This window comes from Aythya ferina (genome assembly GCF_964211825.1).
Source record: "Aythya ferina genome assembly, chromosome: 6".
NCBI lineage: Eukaryota > Metazoa > Chordata > Aves > Anseriformes > Anatidae > Aythya > Aythya ferina.
In genome coordinates, this window is record NC_140303.1 from 17,310,155 (window position 1) to 17,330,661 (window position 20,507).

Below are 20,507 nucleotides of genomic sequence, written 5' to 3' on the forward strand. Positions count from 1 at the left end.
CTGTTATTTCAGAACCCTCTGCATTTTCATTTCCAGTCATAATACATCTGTGTCCTTCAGCTGATTATATGCAAGCACTTAATGCAGCCAAAAATGTGTGTCTGGACTGCACTAAGGATAGTGGAATAGTGAAGTCTGTAGGACTCTGTATCTGTTATGGGTGTGGCAACTACAGTTGCTCCACTGCCTCTCTGAAGCATTCTGATGCTGTGCGGCCAAGTGGGCCACACAAATCTCTCAAGTGTGGCTCACGTTGCGTCTGCATCTCCTTTCTTGTCAACGGTTGATTACATGTACACCCTGGGATAAGTAAAATATTGAGATATTTGGTGGGGTCTGAATTGGGGGTTGCATTTCCACGCCATATTTACTAAGGAAAACTGAAATGGGTAGTTGGAAGTTTTCAACAGCCAGCGTTTAGAGATTCTGTGCTGGTCTGCAGCTGTCTTTTTTATGTAGTTTGGCCTGTGATTCCCCAAAAAAGCATTCAAGGATATTTCTGTAATTGGGAGACAAAACTGCAGGGAGCTATCTGGTAGGAAATGGAATTTTGTAATGGCCAATAAAACATTCTTATATGCTGTAAAATGACTGAATTTATTATGCCACAAATTGTTAGGAAATGGTATATTTATTAGAATTACTGTACTCAATATGAATATTACTTTTTAGATATCATAGCAGCTATTATTTCTCCTAGTAATTTTTTTATGTTAAAGAAAAACTACTGTCAGTAGCAATTTTGCATAGAAAAACAAAATGCTTTTGAAACAAAAAGCACTTGGCATCTAGAAAATTGCTGATTACAACAATATTTCTTTTATGTAGGATAATGTTACCAACATGACTTGTGTGCCAATAGTAGCATTTTCAGGAATCTTTTGTGATCACGCATTACAAAAAGAGTTGGCAATGGCATTTCTGACTTCCAAATCTTTAAATGTTGACAAACACAATCCTAGCCATTGTTTTGTTGTGCCTATATAAATGTATATGCAGGCATGCTCTGTTAGCATGTATGTTGATCAAACACTGTTTGTTCTATGCGGGTAGTATTTTTTTTTTTTTTTTTTTTAATGAAACAGGCATACCTAGCTGCTATGCTCCCTTTGTAACAAGTGCTGTTCACATAAGGGAAAGAACATCTTGCATTTTACATGCTTGTTCTGTGGGTGTCAGAGAGTGAGAGAAGTGAGGGAAGAGAAGGTGAAAAGGAGTTCCTTTTTTGTTTGTTTGACTGTTTGTTACTTAAGCATTAATTATCTTGAAAACTTAACTGGTTCCTCTGGAAATAGGTGGGCAGGGTCTGATGCTCAAAAGGGGCGCGGTGTAGCAACTAGACATGAAAATCTATGAGACAGTACTGTGATTCTCCTCTGCTTCCTCTGTACCTCCCACTGGACATCCTTAACAGGTGAACAAAACCCAGTTCAGTTCAACTTTCTGTGATGGATTTATGCATACATATATGGCTTTAAAAAATAGTCACTATGCATCATTGCTTAATATTAGAGCACCTCTGAAATAACAGAAGAAAATATGCAATCCTGATATCCAATTATTACACAATTGTTAAGTATTTGTTTGAAACCACTTCCTCCATTCACTGTGGCTCAGCAACAGTTGGCAATATCCATATAAAAATCTAGAGGAATATAAGTTAAAAATAAAAATAATCAATACTCATTTATCATTTAATTTATTACTACTCTCTCAAATTCTGGAAGAGTGCTTGATATAATCAGCTGAAGATATATCAGGATAATTTAATACATTAATAGTTAGAGGCTACAACTGAAGCTTCAGTTTCTTTCTGAGCTTGATTATAGATCTGTAAAATATTTATTTCCAGCTACATTAATTGGTAATTTGGCAGAAAAAAATACAGCAAGTTAACCTTTAATAATCACCTTTTGCTGAATGTGTTTGTATCTTCTGATCTGAGTATAAAAAGACAGAAAATTTAAGTGTACTAATACTAGTCCACAGAGTATGCTACTGAGACTGTGCCCCTGGGACCCCTGTCTGGACCCCAGCTCTGGAACCAAATGCTGTGTCCCATGGTGCTAACTCAGTTAGGTGTTGTCTTAACTTCAGTTGTCTTGAGTGTTCCTGAATTCAGTCTTGCACCTAATTGTTTGGCTTCTTCTAGACTCAGATTGAAAAATTGGTTGGTGAGTCAGATGTTGAGGCCACAGAGTGAAACACACCTTTAGGATTCAGGCACCATCTGTGTTTTCTGGTCAGCATATGGAGTTTGATGGTCTGAGTTTGAGACTAGGTCTGTGGATCCATGCATTAGATAAAGTCCTGCTGAGTCTAGGGAGCCATCTGGATCCAATGAAACCTATGGAGTCTTGCCATGGAACTGGTTTATTACTTACTGGGTTGGTCACTTTTACTCCAGAAGCTTCAGACTTCATCAGAGCTCCTGCCCATGTGCCCACTGATCCGCACATGTACTATGGTTTCACTGTTGAAATGGGCTTTATGTTTATGTGCAATCCCTACATGTTCAGCCTATAGCTGCCCAGTTGATAGGTTTTGATGCCAGACTTGATCATATCACAGTGCATTCTAACAGATGCGTGAAGACTAATGCAGTAGTTCCTGCTTGCCCAAGCAGGAGTTTGCCCAGCCTGTCAAATCCCCCACATCTAAATCCAGTCAAGTCCCCAGGGTTTGGGCTCTGGAGTTGGCTTTATACGAATGTCAAGATACATAGTTAATCAGCCTCTGTGGGGGCTCAAGGATGTGTGGTAACTGTTTTATGCCCCTGCAGGTCTGGACCTTAAACTTTCATGCACTTTTAAAATAGACTATTTTCTTGACAGAACTCAGTTGGTGCTGAATCAGGTAAGTTATCTGTCATCAAATACTCACTGTGTTTGTTTCATATCTGTGAGAGACTGGACTTCTCCCTTACTCATGTGTAATTAAAATAGAAACTGTAAACGTGATGGCTAGAGGAAGAGGACAACGATACTATATATACTTCAAAAACTTAGGAATGCATTTAAAGAATAAATTTAGAGTTGAGGCCAAGCTACTTCCTTAAGGCCCAGAAAATGCATTCCTCTGTTTGGCTGTGATATTAAGAAAACGGTAAGAATCAGATCAGTTCAAAACATGGTGTCACTCATAAAATCTACCCTCAAGTAGACTACTTCTGTGTGTAAGTAGCATTACTCCCATTGAGAATTTTTGATGGAGTGGACTTATTTGCATGGGGAAGCACAAAAAGATCTACAAATCAGATCTCAAACAGTCCTTCTTTTCCCAAAATTGCAGTAGATTTTCAGAGTTCTATAAAGGTGTATATTTGGCATGAAACATCATTTCATGTGTAGTGACTAAAGTTTCAGTCTCTCCAGTCCCTTCATTCATACCTAACAATCTAGCTGTTGTGATTTTTTGAAACACTTTAGTTCTAGAGGAAAAACAGTATGCTTTCTAATAGATGGGAACTTTCCAACAGTGTCAACTTCTTTATCGAAATCACTATTTTTCCTGTCATTGTGGCCAGATTCCATTCAGTGTTAGTAACCTAACCTGTCAGCAAAATGTGGAGTATGAAAACATCCACTTTTGGATTTACCTTCTGCTCCAGGGCTTTAATATCTTGTAGTATAGTTTGTAGAAAGATCTAAACATATTGAAGTGTCTCTTCCTTATGCAGACATGTACTGTGTGCTAAAGCCTTTGAACCTCTGAAAGAGGAATGTCTATTTGGAGTTTGTCTTCTGGATGTACCTTCCACAAATTGTGGACACATGTAAAGTTATCCTGATTCTCCTTTACCATCTTTGTGTAGCAGATGATGAAGAGGTAGGAAAAAAGAGAGAAAAAGCTGTCATTTGCCCTATATACATATGTGTGTGCGTGTGTGTATATATATATGTATATATATATGTGTGTATATATATGAACAGAATAATGCCAAGGCAGTGGGGACAGTTCATCTTCCTTTGTTTTAAGGAAAGAAATTTGTTTCCTTGGAAAGGAATTTCAGCATTTTTCTGTGCCAGAGGGTATTCCTTGGGGAGCTGGGATTCTGCTTGTTGAAAAGGTTCTGTCTAGTGCATATGTTGAAAGGACATGACCTAGTGAGCTCTTGTCAAGTGTGTTAATTCTTTCAGAATAAGGAGGCCCTTCTTGGAATAATTCATTGTGCAAATAGGTTTTCGTAACAGGAGATAAATCTGTGTGTTTGATTAAGACATGATTAGTTCTCTCTGCAAGGCAGCTGTCAGTCTCTGACATCAGTGGAGAAGGAAGCTGTGCTATCCAGAGATGAGATCTGTGAATGATCAGCTATGCATCTTGGGGACATAAGAGAAATGGGCATCATTCTGGGAACTGAGTGAAGGAGTGGACAGCAGCAGATGGGCCAAAAGACTGGCTAATGTTTGGTGAAGGGCTTTCACTGACAGTCATATAATAGAGAAGCCTGTCTCTAATTACATTGTACGATTGTCCATTCTGAAATTTCACATGGCTTGGGGGCTAAAGTCAACTGCAGATGTTCAAAGGCATGCAGTCTGTATGTGGAGTGCTTAAATTGTGGTGGCAAAAAGGGTATCTTGTGCAATTAGTGGATTCCCATCTTGAAATCTTTAGTGTCCCAAAGCTGAAGGAGAGGAGAACAAAGCATTTGGAATTTCACAAGACAATGGAAGATATGACAAAAAATATATTTTCTTGAGGAGACTTTAGTCTCGAATAAAATGCTATGGAAGATAATAAAGCAGGAGAACTATCTCCAGCAGTCAGCAAGGATGAAAGAATCTATGAGAACATAATATGTTGAAAATTGTTCAGCAAACGTATGTGGGAATGCAGATCTGACTGATTAACCCAAAGAAAATGGTTAGCAATTAAAAACTTAATTAGTGTTATCCTTGTGTGGTAGGTGACCAGAGAAAACACTCCATCCCCAAACTATGGGACTTGGATGGACTTTCAAAAAGAAATTTAGGACTGTATTTCTCTATTTAGGATATGACAAAGACTTAATATTTCTTCTTTCTCCACGCAGCATCTTCTAACTAACATACAAAAGACAGGAATTCCCCAAATGATCTGGGAGCAGGTGAAGGAAAACCTGATGGCTAGACTTTCTCCAATAGCTGGGAATGATTAAGGAAGAACACATTACCTTCACCATTCAGTATCTGTCAGATTGTTACTGGGTAAGCTAAAGTAGAAAAGTTACATTTTAATAGGCCCCATTCTTTTTATTTTTGTATATTTACATGTCTGGGGCAGTTGCAGTAGGTGACAATCCTGAGAAACAGCATGGAGGAGGTGGAAGAACTAGATCAAAGGTACATGGCAATTAGGCAATGCTATTATTGGCAAGTTAAATAAATAACCAATTTTGAGTTAACTTATTACAAAAATTTATAAGCATACAGTTTTATTTGAATGAGATAATTGCACCATACCGGGACATAACTGTGTATGTATCAGAAGTCTGAAGTGAGAGCTCAATTATTTTTATCTTGCCAGTTTATTATACATTAAGTTTCTTACTCCCTGTGTAATCCAAGTTAATTCAACGTGCAACACATAATTCGTAACAGCTTTAAAGTACTTGTCTGTATCTTTTTTTTTTTTTTTTTTAATATATATATAATTGAATGTTGGCTTTTCCCCTGCAGCAAATACAAAGGTTTTCTATTATGTATACTTACAGTATAACAAAGCATAATATTTTTCCAGATCTGATGGTATTTATGCTGGAGTTTGGAGTATCAAAAGCAAGTTGTAACACTTAGAGTAATTATGAATAGATATGTGGTGATATACAAACCTGAGAACAGCACGGAAATATTCTTCTTTGCAGTATATGATGTACAGCTATACAACAAATGCTTGACTGGAAAAACACAAATCTCCAGGCCATTTGTTGTACTGAATTTGAGTGAACAATTTTAGTGGATTACAACATGTGCTAAGACCTTAGCCATTCAGATATTGTTAATGTTTTAATATGTTGATTACTGGAAATATTTTTTTTTCAATGATTTCTGTAAATAGTGCAGCCAACTAATTTGATTGTCAGTGCTTGAAATGAACAATTTTATTGGTTAGTTTTGATGAGAGTCAAACTTTCTTGCGTAAATATTTTCCCTGAATGAATAAGTATACTTCACAGAACAAAGGTTATAGTGCAGGTAGATTAAAAAAATAAAAGTAGCCCCCCTAAAATCCAATTTTTTATCTAAATTTTTTAAGGTTTAAAAAACATGGTACCACTGTTTAATGCCAATATTCACTACTTTCTGAAATAGTTTTTTAGTGCTGCTGGCAAGGCCATATATCAGGCCTACAAACAGAACCAGAAAACATTAAAAATGTGAATGACTATTCCTTGAAAAATGTTTGCACTATTTATGTTAAGTCTAATAATGAAAACCTTTGACAGCATAAACAGTCCAATTCATACTAAAGTGATTCACACTGAAGAAATATTTCTGTGGAAAAGATGAACAGAATAGCCAGAAATAAATTTCTAACAGCTATGAAGACTGTAACAAAAAGCATGCACTGTGGCAGTAGAAAACAAATTGCCAGCTATTGTAAATCCTATTATTTTCTCAATGTGCCTAAATAACATACTACCAGGACTCCCACTGACATTGCTGGCGTAGAAATAGAATATTATTGTGAATGCATTTTCAAAATGTTATAGAAGCCAATAGGGTCCACATAATTGCCTATAAAATATGCAATGTAAGCTATCAAGCGTTCCATCTCCTTTGATGTCAAAAAACATGTTTTTCCCTTCTTCTGTCTTGCAGAGTGAGCCTGATTTCTTTTGGTAAGGCCCCTGTTTTATCACAGTAAATATAAGTACATGTGACTAGTGCATATCTCAAAGGTTTAGAAGATGATGTATTTTTTTTCCCACATGATTCCTATTTGACTTGTGCAGTCTGCCACAGTTTTGTCACCAGACTTTTCCTTACATGAAGCATATTGTGACAAAATGTCACATGTCTTAGCTGAGCAATATGTCCGTCCGTTCATGGTTACCCATGAACTGCTGGAGATGATTCCAGGTCAGTTGTCTGCAATACCAAACACGTGATGTTGAGCACTGCAATGATGCTGAACAAAGTTTGTTCTGAAGATCTGTAGTAAAAAAGAAGTGTCTTGGCTATATTTGTCATATTTATGAAAATTCTTTCCTCTCCCAACATTAAAATATTGTTTTTTATATTGGTAGCTTTTAAAATAAGTGAGAGGGATTTTTTTTTTTTTATTCAATTTTTCTACTCCATAGTTACATTGGAGTAAGTAATGCCTCATAAGCCAAACAGTTCCTTTTATTGGTAACACATTGAGGAAGATATGTACACATGCATGCATGCACACACACGTTGTGCATTTATGCTCTAGAAAACTAAGCTTGCATTGTAACATTTTGAAGAATTCCTGAGTTATTTAAAAACTTTAATGATCAAAAGAGTTTGAAGATTTAGATTCTGAAGTGATTAGGAAAATAATGATTTTTGCAATAGAAGTGGAAGTAGACTCAAAACACAGGCAAGTATATAGTAAGATTTTGGTTCTTCAATAGATTTGTAAATTCAGTTGTTCCAACTCAATTGTTTTTGCTGTTCTATGACACTAGTTTAGATGTTAGCATTCACCGTGGGAGTTTCACACTGTATTACCTGATATGATTTTTAAAAAAGTTTGCATCCAATGTTTCAATAGTTTGCTTGAAACTTTAGAAATAAGATTAAGAAACTGCTACTAGTGGTAAAATTTAGTCTATTTCAAATCCTTGTTATAATTTGTACTCTGATATGGGTTTCTTACATGATCCTAGAAGTTTAAATTTTCCAGCTTTTTACCTTAATTTACCCTAGAAGTTGGATGGGAAAAGCAAACTTAAAATTGTTCTTTAGAATACCTAGGTAACTTGTTTGAGATATAATGAATGTTAACTTAATGACTTTAGTAGTTCACGTTTCTCCATAATTTCCAGTGTAGAAGCTTTAATGTCATTGTCAATGAGTTGAAAGAAATGAGCTTTCTCTAGTGGTGGCTGATTTTTATTTGGTCCAAGTGTAAAAAGCCTTACATTTACAATTCTTGCTTTGTAATTTTAACATGAATAATTTGTTGAAGTTTAAAGTCTTCCCATGAGTATTTGCTACAGGGAGTTGGGGCTGTGAAAACGTCATACATATTAACACTTGTGAATATTGAGAATTGGCAGTACTGTGTTTGAGATAAGTTTTTACAATATGAATTTCCAGAATATAAATTTGTCATACAATAAATTTGTCATTATGATTGTCAAGCCTGTAAAAACTTTCTAACAGAAACGTACATGAAATTTTTTATGTGAAAGTATATTTCCACGTGGAATTTCATGCAAAATCATATAAAGATTTGAAGAAAAAATCTTGCTACTTTTGTAGGTAGGTAGAGTTTTGATAAATTCTGTAATCTCCAAGATTATTCTATCCATTTGTGCATCTTAGTCTGTGTAGTAAGCACATGCTTATACTACAGTGCTACCTTCCTTTACTTTGCTAAAATCTGATCTCCTGTTTACAGTGAAATTTTCATAGAATACACGTTCTGTGAAAATCTTGTGGGAGAGATAAGTGCTAGCCTCACAGCAAACTCAGTGAAATTTTCTCATCGTGTAGCTCACATTTCTCAGCATGCCTATGCAATCTGGAGCATTTAATACAGTCCCTACAGCACACCTGAGGGAAGTGCAAATATTCACACAAATGGCAGCATGCATGCAGTAACAACTTCATAATAGACAGATAACAGGCTTTCAATATGCAAAGTTTAATACATTTTAAGTAGAACGATAACAATTTCACAGCCCATTCAAAAAAAATAATACAAATTTAGTAGCATAAGTTTCATGCTGCTCGTCAAATTAATCACAAGCCACACATGATTCATCTTTTACAGCAGATCTTGTGCTCCTTAATGTTGCTGGAACATTATGAGCCAAATTCCATACATTCCACGTCACATCTTATGTTTCAGAAAATACACATTACATTGCTGCTTAAAAGCTTCATGGCGAAACAGTGCTAAATCCTGTAACACAAACTTCAGAGAATCAGTATGAATTTAACTGAGCAAGACAATCTGTACTATATAGAATAGCTTGGATGCTCTACAGCTGAGTGAAACCTTAACTGTATGGATGGAGTCAAAATAAATGATATGAGATTATGTCATGCTAGTACTTCTAGGAACATCAAATATGTACCAGCAGTTTTCTCATATACCAACCGCAAAAATTCATTGATTTTTACATTCTTGTACATCCCACGCCTGCAAGTACACACACACATCTGCCCACCTGCAATTTCTTTATTTTATTTATTTATTTATTTATTTTTAAAGAGAGACAAAAATTGTAAAAAGACAGTCATGAGAAATCACAGTAGTCCAGATGGCAGTCAAGTAGTGTTTGGATTAGGAAGTGGAAAGCCACTACAATACATTTAAATGCAGTTAGCTAATGTATCAAACAAATTTCAGCAGGTTAGTAATACTGGTAACAAACAATGCAAATTCAACAAGTGTTATGAATAATTCAGAGCATACACTCAGTGCAAGCACTCCTGCACAATTTTCTAGCTTGACACAAATGCAAATTTTAAAGCATTTGTACAACAGAAGTTTCACAGTATAAAAAACTCATATTCAGTAAATGAAGATTATCTCACAGAGACATTCTACACAATTTAGCTGAATGTGCAAACTGCGTTTTGCAAAGCTTGCATGTATAATAGCTCCATCAGTTAGTTGTCTGTAAACCTTAAACCTTGACTATAGTTCTCTATTGGTATGGTTTAATATGTAGAATCAAGAAGTGTCTGCTGGAAAAGGATGTCACCTGTTCACTAGCGGTTCTTTCACACGTATGCTCAGAATTTATTTGCTCCTCCTGCAACTTTTGCAGTCTTGGTAGAAGACAGATTTTGAAGAGAACATCACTGAATGTGTGCCATACAACATATTTGCAATTTATGTTGTGCAAATTTCTTCATGACTTGATATAAATTTGCCAACCAAAGAGGCACACTCTCAAAGATAAAATTGAGAATTAAAAATAATAATAAAAAAGAATGTATTTATTATTGGCATGTATTTTAACTGTGGAGGTACAAAGCTGTCTTATCAGTACGTAATCTTGACACCAGCCTTGCTAGCTTCTGGTTCTCTCTGACTAGTAATTCTGAAGAAGCAATGAGACATACTAGAATGTGTTTCCTCCTGTCAGCTAGCCAAAGGATTAGAGTTGGAGCTGCTATTCACCACCCAACCTTAGCATCAAAATGATTTTTTTTTTAAAGAAAAACAAAAACCAAAAACCGAAACTGAGGTTTGAATTTGCTCATGACAATTGGAACTCCCAGTGGGTGTGACAATCATGAGATAATCAGCTTTAGAGGATTATAGGACCCCAAGGGTGTGATTAGCTCAGGTTGGCCAAGCCCTCTGTCACAAATTAATTCAGAAATGAATATTTGCATTCTAATATTGCATCTTAGTGGAAATGATTTCCAGCCTAAGAAATTTTATTATTATTTTTTATTATTTTATCTTTTGTTATGAAAAGCAATTCATATTGTACAAGACAATTGTCAGCTGTGGCTAATGAAATGTGAGATGATTAAGCAATAAGGATCTGAATTTTGTGTGATTTACTTCTGCCAATGATCTTTCAATGCAGAGAACATGCTCATTGTTATTTTTAGTCAGTCTTTTTCCTGCACTTTTGTTAAATTCTTGATGGAATGTTTTCAATTCATTTGATTCTATGGCTGACAATAAGATAACTTTTCCTTCCATAATTAGCAATTATCAACAGTACAGAAATACTGAATACTGTTGGGTTCGCATAATAAACAGAAAGCAGAAGTGATGGTAGCAAGTTTGCTGAACTGAAAATACATCTTTTGTGCACTTGACAGCTATTTGGGCATTTGAAATGGTGCTACATACATAGAGATGCTCTAGTGAAATGGCCTATATGTCTGACAGTTACAGTAAATCCAAGCAGGCAAAATTGCCATCTGACACAGATTTAGCCAATGTATTTGATAAAGTAGGCCAGAGAAACATAATCTGAGAATGTAGCAGTAATTTAAATCTGTTTTATCAAATAAAGGAAAGTAATTCTGTGCAATGAGAGAAACAGATACAGATTAGTCTGGCTACCTTTTTGCTCTAAGAGAGTTCATAGTATGTACATAGGATAATAGATGAACAGCAACCATGGGGGCTGCTTAGTATGACTTCTGTGTGCACTCTCTCGCTCCTTTATATCAATTTGCCTGCTGGTTACACAATCTGTTCTTCAATGGTAGCAATTTCTTGGATATAGTTTTTTGTAATCTACTTGTTCAGATCATGTATAGCAATTTCCGTGCCTATAAAATGAAGATGATAGTGATGATCACTCTCTAAACAGTGCTTTTAAATTTAGTTACAAAAAACCTTAAATACCATCAGTGGAGACAACTTTTTTATTTTCTTGCCTGGACTTTTATTTTAAAATACTTTTTCTTCTCTTTGGGAAAAATTGTGAATAATTCTGTTCTAGTACTCCCCATTTTCCTATAAGAAATTGTTTTTTAGCTGAACAAAAATATATTTCTCATTTCTGAACTTTCTGCTTTATCAGTCCATTCTTCTGTCATATCCATCAAATTGTATGTCATCTGTTTATAAAGTGTTGCTCTTTGCTGAATTTTGATAGATTTTTCTGTAATGTTCCCTGGGAGAAAATTTTAATTTTGTTGCTGTTGTTCAATTGTCTCAATTTTCTTCTTAAGTGCTTCAAAGTGTTTAGCAAAATCTGAACTTTTATTTCTTCACTAGTAGTAGCAATAGTCATAGCTGTAGTCCCAATGACAGAAGAGTGATAACATTGTGTAAAAGCCAATACTTAAGCCTCTTAGCTCAAGCATTACATTGTCCTATGCAATGTGGACCTGGAGAAAGGGAAAGAATAGAGATTGGAGTTCATGGCTTTCACAGGTTTTGTTGAATTTTAGCATGTTAATCCAAAACCTGAAGGTTAGCTGCTACTTTGTTCTTAACATTTGCATTGTTTCCTTAGAGCACTTTTATACTTAATATCATTTATTACCATTTTAAAAGGAAATTTTAATGGTGTGTCTATGTTTCTGTATCCCTGTTGAGATTCTCCTTCCTTAAATCCCTTTGCAACCTCTTTTTCTCTCTTTTGCTATTAATCTCTCCTTGTGTATGCTCACAGCCGCTGACAAATTTATTTATTGGCTACACGGTTTTGAGGATTGTGCTTTAAGAAAATGAAAGTCTAAGTGGTGTGGTGCATATCTTGTCTTACTGCTATATACAGCTATAAAGCACTAAACATTAAAGTAGATTTCTTGTGGTGTCATTAATTGCCCAACTATGAAAAAAAATTAGACATATTTCCCATATGATTTTAAGTGGACACATAAGTGTCTCCATAATCCTGGCCCCGAAAGATTGCTGAAGAAAGAGCTTTGAACTGTGAATGGTCTTACCTTAGGTAATGGAAAGCAGTCAGCAGCAAAGACAACTTCATTGATATCATTGCAGTACTCCATCCATATTCAGTACAGTACACTGCCAACAAAACTGTATTCTGCATTCAGCCTAATAAACACTAACAAGCACACATCCATTGTATAGGCACAGTACCTCTCTAAGCTGCATGTTACCAGACTCAGAGGGAGAGAGCAGAGGAATAAATGGGCTCCTTCCAACATGACTGCAGCCAAAGCAGTGACTATTTGGGGTGATTTTTTTTTCCCCCAGCAGCCACAGTCAACAAACCCCACAGAGCCACTGGCTGTCAGAGGATGAGCTGCTTCTGTGCACAGCTGACCAAGAAACACTACCAGACTGACAGTGCTTTGCACAGCTGGCCCTCTGCCCCTTCAGAGCAGCCCAGGGCTGAGTCTGCTCACATCCACACCAACCACTGACTTCACGAAGAAAGGCTGCAGAAACTGCAGAGGAGGAGGGTATAAGAGATCTCCCTGTTTTCTATATTGGCTGTTTTTATGCGGGCAAATGAAGGAATGGGGGAACCAAAACATAAAGAGGGAAGCAGATGTGTCCAGCACAACACTCATACTGACAGAAATATGGGTTGAATGCATGTGTGGGGACTTCTAAAATTCCTTAAGTTACCTCTGTGTTTTCAGGTGCTGCTGTGTCTGAAAACTGTGGCCTTTAATGTTTCCATTTCAGGTGTTTGTTTTTTTCTTTGCAATTCAGCTTGGATAATTTGTGCTATAATATTTTTAGGGTGATAAACAACTGAGCTGAGTATATCTTTCCCATTTTCCTTAAAAGAGTTAAAATGTTTTAAGATGAGTTTTAGCCAAAAGAAGAAGAAGAAAAAAAAAGCATTGGCTGCATAAAATCAAATAGCGTAAATAATAGGTCACTGAGCCGAATAGATTCTTCTGAGACCCCTGATGCTATGACGAGCATGAATGTGCAATTTCTGCTGTACATGTTACAGATAATGGATTTTCAGCAGTCACTCAGAGGAATACCCTTTCAGATGCTGCATTTTATTTACAACAATAAAAACCTTTAAATCGTTGATTAGAATACATTTTGTGGCAATGTTTTAGTAGGTTTATTCTGTAAATGCTTTCTAAGCTTTGCCAGAAGGGTGGCTAGATGGTAGCAACGAAAAATATGGTGGTACCACTGAGTTTTATAATGGTGATGTTTTATCCATACTGCTGTTTCACAGCAAGAACCATAGGAAGTGTTATATTCAGCATTCACTGAAAGTGCAAGAAATGCAGCTTCTTAACTAATCTAGGTCTGAAGTCCAGGGCAGATTATAAAAACACCTATTCTGGATTTTTTTTTCTTTGTGGTGCTCCAAGTTTCTATTATTGTGCAGCTCTCCCTGTTACCAGCATTTGCCAGAGAAGGAGAAAAAGTTGCTTCAAGGCATCAGGTGTTGCACTGACAGTAGGGACCAGCAGCTGAAAAGCTTTGTGTGAGTCCTTGAAGTTCTCAGCCTGAGGTCACTTCCTGAGACCATGTCTACTTATTGTGGTTAGCTCTCATTTCTGCACCAGTAATATGTTCAGCCTAGCCCACATATTGAAATTTTTCTCTTTTGGGGTTTCATGGATGAAATGGGTACAGAGAAGGATTGAAAAGACAGGTATTCTGACCAAAAACTCAAAACATGCATTAAAGCCTCTGGTCCCTCATAGCATGATCCAAGGTGCACAGCCTCTCAGAGGAAGTTTGCAGACAACCTGCAGCTAATACTCCTGAGATGGATCTGAACGCTTTAATACCATTTCTGTGGCAAGGACTGAAGTTTGTTTTGGTAAGGCAGGAGTTGACCAGATAGGCTTCCTGCAAAAGTAACTGTCTGTATGCATCCACTTTTAAAAGCTTCTGCTCTCAACAAAGGGCTATAGAACCATAAAGAAAATGTCGTAACAATAATACAAAGAAGGCTTAGCTATTCCACACATATATTCCACAGTTTTAGTTATCTGTATTTTCCCTAGAAAATTGGTAGGAAGGTCTTTTAAAGACTCCTTTTCAGCTGTAAGAAGCTGCAAAGTTTGGATTTTGTGCACTGTTCTTTGCACTGTTTGTTGTATTCTTTCTTTACACAAAATAATAATTGAGTAAGCATCATGCACACTTAATACACAGTCCAACATCTGCCAGAGTTCAAATGCAGATTAACTTGCATGTGTTTTATTGCATTTCTGCCTCCTGGAAAAGGAACACACAAAGTCATTTCTTCACATTCCTAGATTTTTCTTGACTAAAATTTAAGTACGAGATAGCCTGTTATTCCATACGTAAACACAAAGCTGTAATTAATACATAATGAATTTCAGACCTTGGACACAAGTTCAGTTTGTTTCCAGCAGGCAGGCAGAGCATATGAATTTATGTGTCAGATTTGTAACATGAATATTCCCACAACACAGTCCTCTAGAGAAAAATGCATGCTTGTTTTCACTCCTGTAAAATTTAAGCATGTCCAAAGTGATGTTTAGCATGGAAACAACTCTGCAGTGTGCAGTGCTGCTGTGTAATTATGAAGCATTTTAGAAAGTAGTTGCAGTAGCTATTTTCCAGATATAAATATCCATTCCCTCTCACAGCAGCAAAAGTAATTATTCTTCTGTTGAGTAATAAGTGCTTGCTAACTTCCCCATCACCCCTAGATAGAAGTTTTGGTTTAAGAACACAACAGGAATGACGTTGCTTGGCATTCTTTAATTTATTTCTAGGAAAAGATTTATAGCAGTTTTTTTTATATTTCTCAAAAGGATATTCAAATGTTAGCTTCAGTGACAAATTAAACACCTTTTAATGAGAGACATACATGTATTGCTAGGCGTGTGCATGTCTTACAGAATCTTACAAATATACTTAAACTTAAGTATATGCATTGTAGAGTAATTTCAATAAAGTTCCTGTCCTTTGTCAATACAAGTCTTCTTTTAAACAATTCAAGTCTTTGGAGATGTATGACCTTGAATAAGATACTGCTATCGGCTCACGCTCACATTGAAAAAAGGGGCAGATATAACACCAGGCAGCAAAGCTGAAAACTAGATTTGATAAATAATTTTCCCCAAAATGATTTAACTGGAGGCTAACTGCTTATTTTTCAAGGCTAGACTCTCTCAGGCTTTTCTGAATTTATTTTCTGTTATTTAATTTTGTAATAACAACTCTGTTCTAAACATTCTAATTACCATTTCTATATACAAAAGCATAATTTTAAGGAAAGCTATTGTTTAAAGATAGTGGCCGTATGCTTAGGACTTTTGGATTATATCTCTACTAAAATTTGAGGCAGTAATGAATTAGTACAATAGCGCACACAACTTGCTGATTATCATCTTACTGATTCATACTGTTACCTTGAAAATTATCAGTGCTCTTTTATGAATGAAATTAAAACATATTCATATTAATGAATTATACAAAAAATGATCTTATGTCTTGCAGTTATTCATAAATTGAAGTAAGGAATTATTTTCTGAACAAAATATGAATTACTACAAAAGAGCCAACAAAATCCAAGGCACTGAATGAAATATCCCTCACCCTGTTGAGGGAGTTCAGCCACAACTTTGTGTACATCAGGTTTCTTTTGCATCAATTTAACAATCTTCTTCTTGACAATCAGTTGGAATGAAGCCTGACTTTATATGGCTAGAGTTTATATTGGCCTTAATCTCAACAGTTAAAAACAGCAGTGATGACAGAAAAGAACCTGCTTAAAAAAATAAACCAACCATCTTAAGAAAACAAACAAACAAATAAAAATGAATTTCAAAGTCACTGAGCAATTTTAGATAACTCTGGCATCTCAATTTAACCACCATTGTTTTTAAGCTTATTGCATATACAGCTTTGATTTTAAACCGTAAACTACTCCCTTGTTTCATAAAAAATCTGGATTTAAAGCTTTTGTCCCTAAATGTAAGATGGATATTCTGTTAGCACAAGTCTGGCAGCAGACCATGGGTAATGTTATGCATGGTGTAGTGTGGGCAGAAGATAGCTGCTAGGGGTAGCAATAGCCTGCTCTAGTCAGCTGGACCAAATGAATCCTGTAACATGCCCAGCAGTTTACATTGGCATTCAAGCTGGCTGCAGGAAGGCAGTTAAACGATGACTTCTTAGTGCTGAAGCCATGGGCCAGCAGTTTTCTGGGAAAGACCCAAACCAATGCTGATCTTGTAAGTTCAGAGAGCTTTACTGCTGTCATCGCTAGGGTAAGGCTGTGATGTTCTGTATCATACTAGCATCTAGTCATCTTTTACCTGCTATCCAGTTTGTCTAGCAATAGTATTTGACCTGAAATATGAAATCACCATGGAAACTAGTTAGTGTGTAAAGTATAGAGGTAACGTGGATATTACAGCTTTCTTGTTCATGCTGTTGCAGAACAGGCTTCTGAATATGCAGAGTACCTCAGTTCTCTCATTTAGTAAAGTTATGTTTGATCAGCAAAGGATGGTATTTATTGGAGGTGACTTTTCATATGATAGAGTGGTGTTTAGTCAAGTGTGAGATGTGTTACCTTGGATCTCAGATAAGAAAGTGAGGTATTAAACTCAGAGTATCTTCAAGTTTGGTCCTAGTTCTAACATGCTGAAGCAGGAAAAAATGATACAAACATGAATAAATGTAGAACAGAAAGTAGGAGAAAATGTTTCTAAGTCTCATACTAGAGAGATTCTGGAAGAGCTTTCCACTAATACTAGGACTGTTTCAAACATGGAACTCTGTTTCTGTAGGGCATTTATTTACAGTAGAGTTTCAGTGTTGAATGGCTGGCCTTGATTAACTGAGAATTTCCTTTCAGTATTTTGGAGGCTGCAAATGTGCAGGTGGACATATAATAACTCTCATCTGCACTACAGTAATAATTTGGTGGGAACATTCACAGTAACATTGTTAGTATGGTTAAAGCATTGGGAGGATCAGGGCTTCAGCTTTCCATAATTTAGTAAAAAGATTTTATAATTCTGAAATGATAAGTACTAGAAAAGAACAAACTACAAACACAAAACAAAACCAACCAAACAAAACAGCTTTAAAAGTCTGCTGTCGTACATGCAGAGGTGGCTGTGGTCCTGCAATACAAATCAGAAATCTCAAGGAATGTCCTTAGAGTGTATTGGACTTTTCTTATTTGCTTCATTTCCCAAAAGAATGAGTGATCTCGTGAGTCACAAAGTTAGGTGCACTTAGAATTATGTATTTCATTTGTGCACTTTCCATGTGATTGCTTGTATCCAGGAACACAGTGCACACCTAATAAGTGTCTTCAGTCAAACTCAGATTTCACAAAGATGATTTAAAAGTACACCTCTAACTGTAAACATGCATTACTTTATATTAACAGAAGTTTTAAGTCTGAGTAGATTTTATAGTATAAAACAGCAGCTTCTTTATCTCTATATGAGTCAAGTGAATAATTCACCATGAATAATTTATAAGATGAATTGAGGTTCCTCTTTCATGTACCACCTACATGAAGTAATTTCATTTATTTTACTCTTTGCTTTTTTCATCTTTTTTATATATTATTATTTCCTTTAATTGCAAGGTAGCATGTGCATCTGAAAGCTGAGCTTCCTTACCTATTGGTACTTGGTCAAGTAAGAGCCGTGTTTTTTATTCTGAATGGATGAGCAGAATATAAATATGTTGTGGAAGCAAATGTTTTAATTACAGATCTAAAATCTGCTTATGACAAATGCTGCTTAATATGAAACATGCTCTGAGAAGTTATTACCAGGAGTAATGTGAATGGGATAAGATGATTACATAAATCAAATACATCAAGGCGATCAGAATAACCTCTCAGTTTGTGTGTATCTGCAGGTATTTTTACGGTGATTCCTCTATTGGAATAGATATATAGGAGGTACGTTGCCTATTTTAAAGGATCCAAAGTACCCCCGAGGAATACAACAGTAAGTGCAGGCAGAGAGCATGCTTTCTTGCTCTGTGGTGCCTTTTAGGAAGATCTCATTATATGACATCGGTACATCAAAGACTGTCTCCAGTATACAGGTTAGGGCAGTCTCAGTCCTCTTTAAATTTATGCCAACAGCTAAACCTATTCCAAGCTGTCTCAAAATAAAGAAAGTAGGAGATACCTCCCTTCTGTGTCTGTGCTAAGCTCGCACCATCTCAGAATGAATCAGGCCTATGATATCTACTTTATAAAGAGTTTCAGACTCTTAATCCTATTTAAATTTTAATGTGAAGGCTTGTTATAGTTTCTATAATTTGAGGCATTAAAAGCAGATGAAGCATCTTTAATCATAAAAGCTTCATTGCTCTAATTTATGATACCTGCATTTTAAGCCTTACCATAAAGTGGATTGTGTTTGGGGGATGATAGTTCACAGTAAGGAAATGTGATCCATCAGGAAACCTGTTTACATTAAAACACTTTGACAGCGGCAGTAATTAAACCTGTTTCCCAGGTGCAGAGCAATATTTTAAATGCCCCTCTGGCTACAGTGCCATTCAGGTTTGTCTGTCTTTCTCCCTTACCATCTATTGCAAAAACAAGGTAATAAGGAGAGGGCAAAATACAAGGTGGGCTGGACTAGCAATTAATAACCTAAGTATATAATCAGAACACTAAAATCTCATTTTAGCTGATTTGTGTACTACTTTGTATAACACAAATGTATAACACATCTTTTGTGTCTTTCCACATGCCTGAGAAACAGTAAAAGGGAATTCATGGCACCAGTGCTTGCTGTTATGACAAGTTATAGCCTAATATAGACATTTCTGACTTTGAAACATGAATTAGCTTCAGAACACTACTACAGAAACCTTTTTATGCAGCATGTGATATTCCTGTGAACCTTTCTTTAAGTAACACTGCATAAAGACTGGCAAATCCTAAAAACTTGATGAACTCATGAAAGCATAATTTGGACAAGTACATGCTTGTGCCATGAAGCCAAGGATAAGATCTATTTAATTTACAGCACAGATCAAACGCTGCTCGGTGTCATCCTACTAAAACTCTATTAAGACCCCACCCCCAGGCTAACTTGCTTCCGATCAGCCTCCTCCTTAAAATCCCCAAACTGACAGGTGAATGTGTACTTAACCACCCACTCATCGATACCCTTTGGGAGCAACCAGTCTGCCTTGCCACCAGGACAGCTGGCCACAGTACTCATTACCAAACCATCTGCCTGAAACCTCTGGAAGAAATCTTTGCCAGCAGGGTCCCAGGCATGGGTGAGCTCTTGGTACAAGAGCCAGCACACGATTTTCCTTTTTGGAAGGCTTGGCCCTGGGACACCTAGCTGTTTGACCCTTGCCTGCTTTTCACCACATAGTCCAGATCGCTATATTAAAAGTGGACAGCTCAGTAAATATGGCTGTGTTTGAAGGGAGGCAGTGATTCTGATGACAGGAATAGCAGTCCATCTGTGGGAAGTTTTGAGAGGCAACAGGGCAGTCACAGCAAGTCTGAGGAAGAAAGGCTTTAGTACCGCCGTATTTCATAGCCAAGACTGTCTGCCCTTTCTATTGCAACATTTTCTACAGCAGATGAATGGAGAATTATCACCATTTCTAAATGCCTGAGAGTCTACACACCATGTGCTTAACTGAAGTATTTATCATTTAAGAACACCTTTAAAGATATCAGAAAGCCATAACTATTGAAATACTGAATGTAATTATTATTGTTCCTACACAGCTTATATGTGAATACATGCCGCTCCCCAGAGCTTGAATTTGCAGGAAATGAAATAGAACAGCTTTTCTCCTCTTTCATGTACGCTTTTCCATATTGCGAAATAAGGTATTGCACAGAACTGGCATGTCACTTGTACAATCTATAGTAATCGCAATAAAGCCTTCATTGCTGAATCAAACAGTGGGAACACCTCCGTATTCAGTGCTAATCCCGTGCT

At 36.4% G+C, this 20,507-nt stretch overlaps 1 protein-coding gene across 4 annotated transcripts in view; it reads left to right on the forward strand.

The window, feature by feature from the left end:
- LOC311438752 (uncharacterized protein) overlaps positions 1–20,507 on the forward strand; it is a 228,557-nt gene that overhangs the window by 19,747 nt on the left and 188,303 nt on the right. The gene's annotated exons all lie outside the window — the stretch shown is intronic.